We start from the raw sequence: 8,982 nt of genomic DNA on the forward strand, positions 1-8,982 counted from the left end.
TGAACTTGATAGGGTTCTTTTAGGATTTGTAGACCAATTGAAGTCCTTATCTCTAATTTATCAGATCTACAGCTTCGTGGAGTACACTTTCTCTAACTAACCAGCAGGTGGCGTCCACGAGCCACCTGTTCTCCACAAGCCAGTTCTCCCCTGCTTAGCCTTTTTGGTGAGTGGGGGAGTGAGTCTTGTGGGGTCCAATTGGTGTACCAAGCTTGCGTGTGTAGTTGTTGTTGCCTGCCCTGTATATGGGGCGTGTTTCTGGGCAGTCAGGGAGGGGGGGTGGCTCTAACAATCAAATCTCCCTGGTGATCCTAGAGTTTTAAAGCTGCTGCAATAATCTAATCCTTAGGTTCAGTCCTGCCACAGTTTGTCTCTGCCACTGACCCACAAATCCTTGGTATTGGTGTATGGCTCCTGAGACTTGCAAGTGGGCTTGTCTTCCAGGCTGTACACCCCGGGTCCTCTGTTTAGGGATGACCGTGGTATGTGACAGGTGAGTGCCATCCCCCCAGGGCAGTTCTTGGCTGCTGGGCTGTGTAGGAAGGCTCCCAGTCTGCTGAAATGATGGCTGAATGGGGCTTTGTTAATTCACACTACTCCAACTTCCCAACTCTGGGACAATCAGCTGAGGTTGCAGGGAAGGCTAATGTCCACACCCAGTTTTGTGGTGTGTGCCTGTTATTTGAATCACTTCCATCACACTGGGTTGTCTGTGGCAGCTCTGGGCTATGGGGCTGGCGACGGGCAGGAGTGTTTCCTGTCCAGCAAGATGATGGCTGTGAGCAGACACCCCCCTTTTCTTGGGAAGTTGTGGTGTTTAGTGAATTTTCTCAGCCATTGGATTATTGCCTTTTGTCTCAGAGCTCTCTTAGTTCTGCTCTTGTGTTGACCTGCCCAAATTGCAAGTCTTTGAAGCTTTCTGTATTGGGCTTCTTAGAATAATTGTTTTAGAAAAAGAAAAAAGGATTAAAAAAAAAAGGGGGGGGCCCTCCTCAGAGATCTAATGAGTTATTGAAATGCTAAGAGAGAAGGCAATTAGGGCCATTAAGGAAAGGTCCACAGTGCATAGAGATCAGCTTTTCTTCAGGATTTGCATATGAGCCTCAGGGCCTGAGCTCTGCCCTTCCCCTTTCTATGTTCACCAGAACTCCAAAAATCCTCCGCTTTTATTTTGGAGTTTTTCATGTTGTTTTTTTCTATGCCTGTCTCCTCTCTGCTGGGCTAGCTGCTGTCAGATTCTCTGGTGTCTGGTCTCAGTCTATCTATGGTTGGAGTTTGGATCAGTAGAATGAGTTTCTGATAAGGGCTGCCACTGCAGTTCTCCCTTCTCCTTCCCGGAGCTGACAGCCCCTCCTCCCACGGGACTGAGCCTGGCAGGGAGGGGTGCGGCTCCCCTGGCCACAAAAACTTACAGATTTCGCTGATCTCAGCAGTTCGACGTTTTCATGAGTGTTGTATGAAGTATGCCCAAAGTCAGATTGTTCTGTGGTGTCCATTCCACACAGTTCCTGGCTTTCTACCTACTTTCCTGGAGGAATAACTAAGGCATACAGCTCACCAGTCCACCATCTTGCCCCCTCCCTCCGACTGATCTTTGATAAGGTCCCCAAAGTCACTAAACTGAGTCATAATGGTTGTTTCAACAATGGGGCTGGGAGAGTTGGATATCCATATCCAAAAGAATGAAAGAGGACCCCTACCTCACACCCTACGCAAAAATGTGCTCAAAATGGACGAAAGATCTCAATATAAAAGAAAGTACCATAAAACTCCTAGAAGGTAATGTAGGAAAACATCCTCAAGACCTTGTATTAGGCGGCCACTTCCTAGAGTTTACACCCAAAGCACAAGCAACAAAAGAAAAAATAGATAAATGGGAACTCTTCAAGCTTAGAAGTTTCTGCACCTCAAAGGAATTTATCAAAAAGGTAAAGAGGCAGCCAACTCAATGGGAAAAAATTTTTGGAAACCATGTATCTGACAAAAGACTGATATCTTGCATATATAAAGAAATCCTACAACTCAATGACAATAGTACAGACAGCCCAATTATAAAATGGGCAAAAGATATGAAAAGACAGTTCTCTGAAGAGGAAATACAAATGGCCAAGAAACACATGAAAAAATGTTCAGCTTCACTAGCTATTAGAGAGATGCAAATTAAGACCACAATGAGATACCATCTAACACTGATTAGAATGGCTGCCATTAAACAAAGAGGAAACTACAAATGCTGGAGGGGATATGGAGAAATTGGAACTCTTATTCATTGTTGTTGGGACTGTATAATGGTTCAGCCAGTCTGGAAGTCAGTCTGGCAGTTCCTTAGAAAACTAGATATAGAGTTACCGTTTGATCCAGCGATTGCACTTCTTGGTATATACCCGGAAGATCGGAAAGCAGTGACACGAACAGATATCTGCACGCCAATGTTCATAGCAGCATTATTCACAATTGCCAAGAGATGGAAACAACCCAAATGTCCTTCAACAGATGAGTGGACAGATAAAATGTGGTGTAGACACACGATGGAATACTGCATGGCAGTAAGGAGGAACGATGTTGTGAAACGTATGACAACATGGATGAACCTTGAAGACATAATGCTGAGTGAAATAAGCCAGGCAGAAAAAGACAAATATTATATGCTACCACTAATGTGAACTTTGAAATATGTAAAACAAATGGTTTATAATGTAGAATGTAGGGGAACTAGCAATAGAGAGCAATTAAGGAAGGGGGAACAATAATCCAAGAAGAACAGATAAGCTATTTAACGTTCTAGGGATGCCCAGGAATGACTATGGTCTGTTAATTTCTGATGGATGTTGTAGGAACAAGTTCAGAGAAATGTTGCTATATTAGGTAACTTTCTTGGGGTAAAGTAGGAACAGGTTGGAAGTAAAGCAGTTATCTTAGGTTAGTTGTCTTTTTCTTACTCCCTTGTTATGGTCTCTTTGAAATGTTCTTTTATTGTATGTTTGTTTTCTTTAATTTTTTTTCATACAGTTGATTTAAAGAAGAAAGGAAAGTTAAAAAAAAAAAAAGAAAAACAAGGAAAAAAATATGTAGTGCCCCCTTGAGGAGCCTGTGGAGAATGCAGGGGTGTTGGCCTACGCCACCTCGATGGTTGCTAACATGACCACAGACATAGGGGACTGGTGGTTTGATGGGTTGCGCCCTCTACCATAGGTTTTACCCTTGGGAAGATGGTTGCTGCAAAGGAGAGGCTAGGCCTCCCTATAATTGTGCCTAAGAGCCTCCTCCCGAATGCCTCTTTGTTGCTCAGATGTGGCCCTCTCTCTCTGGCTAAGCCAACTTGAAAGGTGAAATCACTGCCCTCCCCCCTATGTGGGATCAGACACCCAGGGGAGTGAATCTCCCTGGCAACATGGAATATGACTCCTGGGGAGGAATGTAGACCTGGCATCGTGGGATGGAGAATATCTTCTTGACCAAAAGGGGGATGTGAAAGGAAATGAAATAAGCTTCAGTGGCAGAGAGATTCCAAAAGGAGCCGAGAGGTCACTCTGGTGGGCACTCTTATGCACACTTTAGACAACCCTTTTTAGGTTCTAAAGAATTGGGGTAGCTGGTGGTGGATACCTGAAACTATCAAACTACAACCCAGAACCCATGAATCTCGAAGGCAATTGTATAAAAATGTAGCTTATGAGGGGTGACAATGGGATTGGGAAAGCCATAAGGACCACACTCCACTTTGTCTAGTTTATGGATGGATGAGTAGAAAAATAGGGGAAGGAAACAAACAAACAAACAGACAAAGGTACCCAGTGTTCTTTTTTACTTCAATTGCTCTTTTTCACTTTAATTATTATTCTTGTTATTTTTGTGTGTGTGCTAATGAAGGTGTCAGGGATTGATTTAGGTGATGAATGTACAACTATGTAATGGTACTGTGAACAATTGAATGTACGATTTGTTTTGTATGACTGCATGGTATGTGAATATATCTTAATAAAATGAAGATTAAAAAAAGAAAAAAAAGAAAAAAAAGAAAAACAATCTAAAATAACTACATTGCTTCCAATATGTTACTACCATATCCCAAGAAAATTAACAAACCACAAACAAAGGTATAAGAAAAACCAAATAACCTAAAATAACTACATTAAAGCTAATTTTTTAATGCAATAGCTTTTGTTTTTACTTTATCAAAAACATAACAAAACAAAAACAATTCAAACAAAACCAAAGGATTAAGAAAAACAGATAACCTAAAATAACTGTATTGCTTCCAACATGTCCCTACCATACCCCAAGAAAATTAAAAAACCCTAACAACATAAAGGAATAAGAAAACAAATAACCTAAAATAACTACATTGCTTCCAACATGATCCTACCATACGCAAGAAAGTTTGCAAACTATAATCATTCCCGAGCATTCCCATAACACTGAGATCACCCTCAATAGCTTATCTGGTCTTATTAGATTATCGTTCCCACTTCACTAGTTGCTGTCCATGTCTATATCCCCTACATTCTACAATAATAAATATTTACTTTACATTTTTCACAGAGTTCCATTAGTGGTAACACAATCTCTCTCTTTTTGTGTCTGGCATATTTCACTCAGCATAAATAATCTAATTTATATACTAGAAATCCCATTATTCCTTTGGCTCAAGTTTGTCCCCAATTCAGTGATTGCTAACCACTCTTGGATATCATTTGGGATAAACTAATTTTCTTGCAAAAGGGAAGAAAGAACTTAGTTGGGGCTAAATTATGTTCCTATTTAAATATACTTTTTTAAATCTTTTTTTTTTATTGAGATTGTTCATATACCATACAATTTTACAAAGATTGAAAGTATACAATCAATTGCCCATGGTACTATCATGCAGCTGTGCATCCATCACCACAATTAATTTTTTTTTAATTTTTAGAACATTTTCATTACTCCAGAAAAGAAATAAAGACAAAAAAAAAAAAATGAAACTCAAATCCTCCCGTACCCCTAAACCAACTCCCCTCCATTATTGATTCATAGTTTTGGTATAGTACATTTGTTACTGTTGAGGAAAGAATGTTAAAATACTACTAACTGTAGTATAGAGTTTGCAATAGTGTATTTTTCCCTATATGCCCCTCTATTATTAACTTTTATAGTGTCATACATTTGTTCTAGTCCATGAGAGATTTCTAATATTTGTACAGTTAAACACGGATATTGTCCACCACAAGATTCACTGTTTTATACATTCCCATCATTTAACCTCCAACTTTCTTTCTGGTGACATACGTGAGTCTGAGCTTCCCCTTTCCACACCATTCAGCACTGTTAGTTATTCTCACAATGTGCTACCATCACCTCTGTTCCATTTTCAAATGTTTTACTTTCATGCTAGTTGAACGTTCTGCTCATAATAAGCAACTACTCCCCATTCCTTAGCTTTGTTCTATATCCTGGTAACTTAGATTTCATGTCTTTGAGTTTGATATAATTAGTCCATATCAGTGAGAACCTGCAATATTTGTCCTTATGTGTCTGTCTTATTTCACTCAATATAGTGCCCTCAAGGTTTCTTCATCAACCCATTTTTTTAAGACAGTTTAGTTCACACACCATACATTCCATCCTAAGTAAAAAAATTGATGGTTCCCTGTATAGTCACGTATTTATATACTCAGCACCATCGCCACTATCTATATAAGGACATCTCCATTTCTTCCACAAAGTAGGAGGAAGAGTCAAAGAAGATAGAGAGACAAAAGAAAAAGAAAAAAGAAAGAGAGAGAAAAGAAACAAACATGATAGCTAGAAAGCAACAAAAGGAAGCTAGCATTAAACTAAAGTAGAATAAAGAGTCAGACAACATCACCAATGCCAGGAGTCCCATACCCTTCCCCTGTGTCTCCCCCTCCCCCAATATACATTTAGCTTTGTTATATTGTCTTTGTTATATTAAAGGAAGCATAATACAATGTTTCTGTTAATTATAGTCTCTAGTTTGCATTGATTGTATTTTCCCTCCAATCCCACCCTATTTTTTAACACCTTGCAATGTTGACATTCATTTGTTCTACCTCATGTAAAAACATATTTGTACCTTTTATTACAATCTTTGAGCACCCTAGGTTTCACTGAGTTATACAGTCCCAGTTTTTATCTTCCCTCTTTCCTTCTGGTGTCCCACATGCTCCTAACCTGCCTCTTTCAACAATACTCACTCTCATCTTTGTTCAGTGTACTTACATTACTATGCTACCATTTCCCAAAATTGTGTTCCAAACCTCTCACTCCTGTCTTTTCCTTTCTGTCTGCAGTGTTCCCTTTAAGGTTTTCTGTAGAGCAGGTATCTTGTTCACAAACTCTCTCATTGTCTGTTTGTCACAGAATATTTTAAACTCTCCCTCATATTTAAAGGACAGTTTTGCTGGATATAGGATTCTTGGTTGGTGGTTTTTCTCTTTCTGTATCTTAAATATATCACCCTACTTCCTTCTTGCCTCCATGATTTCTATTGAGAAATCTGCACATAGTCTTATCAAGCTTCCTTTGTATGTGATGGATTGTTTTTCTCTTGCTGCTTTCAGAATTCTCTCTTTATCTTTGATGTTTGATAATCTGATTATTAAGTGTCTTGGTGTAGGCCTATTCAAATCTATTCTGTTTGGGGTATGCTGTGCTTCTTGGATCTGTAATTTTATGTCTTTCATAAGAGATGGGAAATTTTCATTGATTATTTCCTCTATTATTGCTTCTGCCCCTTTTCCCTTCTCTTCTCCTTCTGGGACACCCATGACACATACATTTCTGTGTTTAGTGTTGTCCTTTAATTCCCAGAGATGTTGCTCATATTTTTCCATTCTTTTCTCTGTCTAGGCTTTCAGGTATCTTGTTCTCCAGTTCCTGAGTGTTTTCTTCTGCCTCTTGAGATCTGCTGTTGTATGTCTCCATTGTGCCTTTCATTTCCATAGATTCTGCCAGTTGTTTTTTCAAACTTTTGATTTCTACCTTATATACACCCAGTGTTTTCATTATACACTTCATCTCTTTTACCATATCTTCCCTAAACTTTTTGAATTGATTTAGCATTAGTTGTTTCAATTTCTGTATCTCAGTTGAAGTGTACGTTTGCTCCTTTGACTTGGCCATAACTTTGTTTTTCTTAGTGTAGGCTGTAGTTTTCTGTTGTCTAGGCATCTGGTTTCTTTGGTTACCCCAATCAGGTTTTCCCAGACCAAACTGGCTCAGGTCTCAGAAGGAGGCAGTAGTATTACATCTTCCTGAGGGTGTGTCTTAGAAGACTGATGCACCCTGTGAGGCCTCAAGTCACTGTGCTTTTCTTCCCAGCAGGTTGTACTTGTCAGCCTGTAGCTCCAGATTGGTGTAAGGAGGTGTGGCCTGTGGCTGTTTTCTCCCAGGCTCTGGGGTCTGGTTCTGATTGGAAGGTGGGTAGTGGAGATGGGCCCCACCTCTTTCCTCTTAGGGAAGATACCCCTGATAGGGAGAGGTCATTAACATTTGAATAGTCTCTCTGCCTGTGCTATCTCCACCCTTGTCTGGGTCAGAGCACTGGTAACTGAATATCGCTGAGGCTTTCTCCACTGAGCTGAAAAAGGGACAGAAAGCCCCTTACAGGGTCAGTCCATGGCCACCCTCCGGCTCTCCAAGGTCAGTCATCACCAAAAGCCTCTGTCTGCTTATTGGGGATTCATAGCATGTATTGAGCAGTCCACATTTGTTAATTAACACCCCAGTTGGAGCTCAGCTGAGCTATATTCGCCTGCTCAGAGAGCGCTGCTCTCTAGCATCACAAGGCTGTGCAGTTTGGGCCATGGGTGGAGGGGTCTCCTGGCTTGGATGTGCAGTTTTTACTTACAGATTTTATGCTGCGAACTTGGGCATTCCTCCCAATTCAGGTTAGTGTATGATGAGTGGACAGTCACATTTGTCCCCCCCAGTTATTCCAGATTATTTACTAGTTGTTCCTGGTTGTTTATTAGTTGTTCCAGGGGAACAAACTAGCTTCCACTCCTCTCTATGCCACCATCTTCTTCTGTCTCCCAATATACTTTTGAAGAGAAAAGGGAAAGGTTCTAAAATCTCAGGCGAGACTAATTTTCTTATAGGAACAATGACAAGAAATTGGAGTGAGGTTTGCAGGATGCAAGGGTATCAGGTTATGCCTACCCTCATAGGTAGATTTTAAAACCTGTAACTTGCCACCTCATTATAGGTGCAAAGGCCAGAGGGTGCTTAATTGCATAGCAGGCTCCTAGAAATATCCATTTGCCCCCACAGTATTAGAGAGGAGACTTTTAATTTTAGGCAATAGAGACCAACATAAAGTAGTATAAACTATAAAGGGAATGTATCAGCCCATATAACTAAAAAGTCCAAAGGTAATGGCTTCAAGTAAGGCTTGATCTAGTAGCTCCAAAAAAATTGCCCAAAGAGCTTCTTTCTTTCTCCTTCTCACCTCTCTTTCCTTAACAGTGTTTTCATTCTAAGACATAGTTCTGCTTCGGTGGTCCCTGGTAGCTGCTGACAGCTCATAGGACTGTAGCATCTGAGATCAATTCCAAAGGGAAAAAGAGAATCTGCTTCTTGATATCATAAACAAAAGTTGTGGATTAGATTTACATTTGCACTGATTTGAACCATGTGTCTATTCTAGAACAAAACACTGTAGTTTGGGGAGGGAGAATGTGCGTCAACATGCTGATTAGATCAAACCATTCTAGTCCACTCCTGGAGCTGGTATTAGTCATTCTCACAAACTAAATGGCTGGCTGGGAAGACTACTGATGGGAAGGAGAAACAGGAATTGGCTGCTGAGGAAAGAACTACCAAATGTCTGTGGCAGCTACTAAGGCACACTCAAATTAGGGTAATTTTGAAAGCCAAGAACGGGAAGAACAGAAAGGCATTTCCTTATACTATTCAAATAAAGCCAGTCTGCAGGTATTGCCCCTGTGTTCATTTCTGAGCTTCTCTCTTTCCTAATAG

General features: G+C 40.3%; 1 protein-coding gene across 1 annotated transcript in view; it reads left to right on the plus strand.

Moving 5' to 3' along the window:
* The window catches only part of FBXO40 (F-box protein 40), a 31,881-nt gene that overhangs the window by 19,030 nt on the left and 3,869 nt on the right, over positions 1-8,982 (plus strand). The window lies entirely within an intron of this gene.

The sequence above is a fragment of the Choloepus didactylus genome, chromosome 1 (assembly GCF_015220235.1).
Source record: "Choloepus didactylus isolate mChoDid1 chromosome 1, mChoDid1.pri, whole genome shotgun sequence".
Classification (NCBI taxonomy): Eukaryota; Metazoa; Chordata; class Mammalia; order Pilosa; family Megalonychidae; genus Choloepus; species Choloepus didactylus.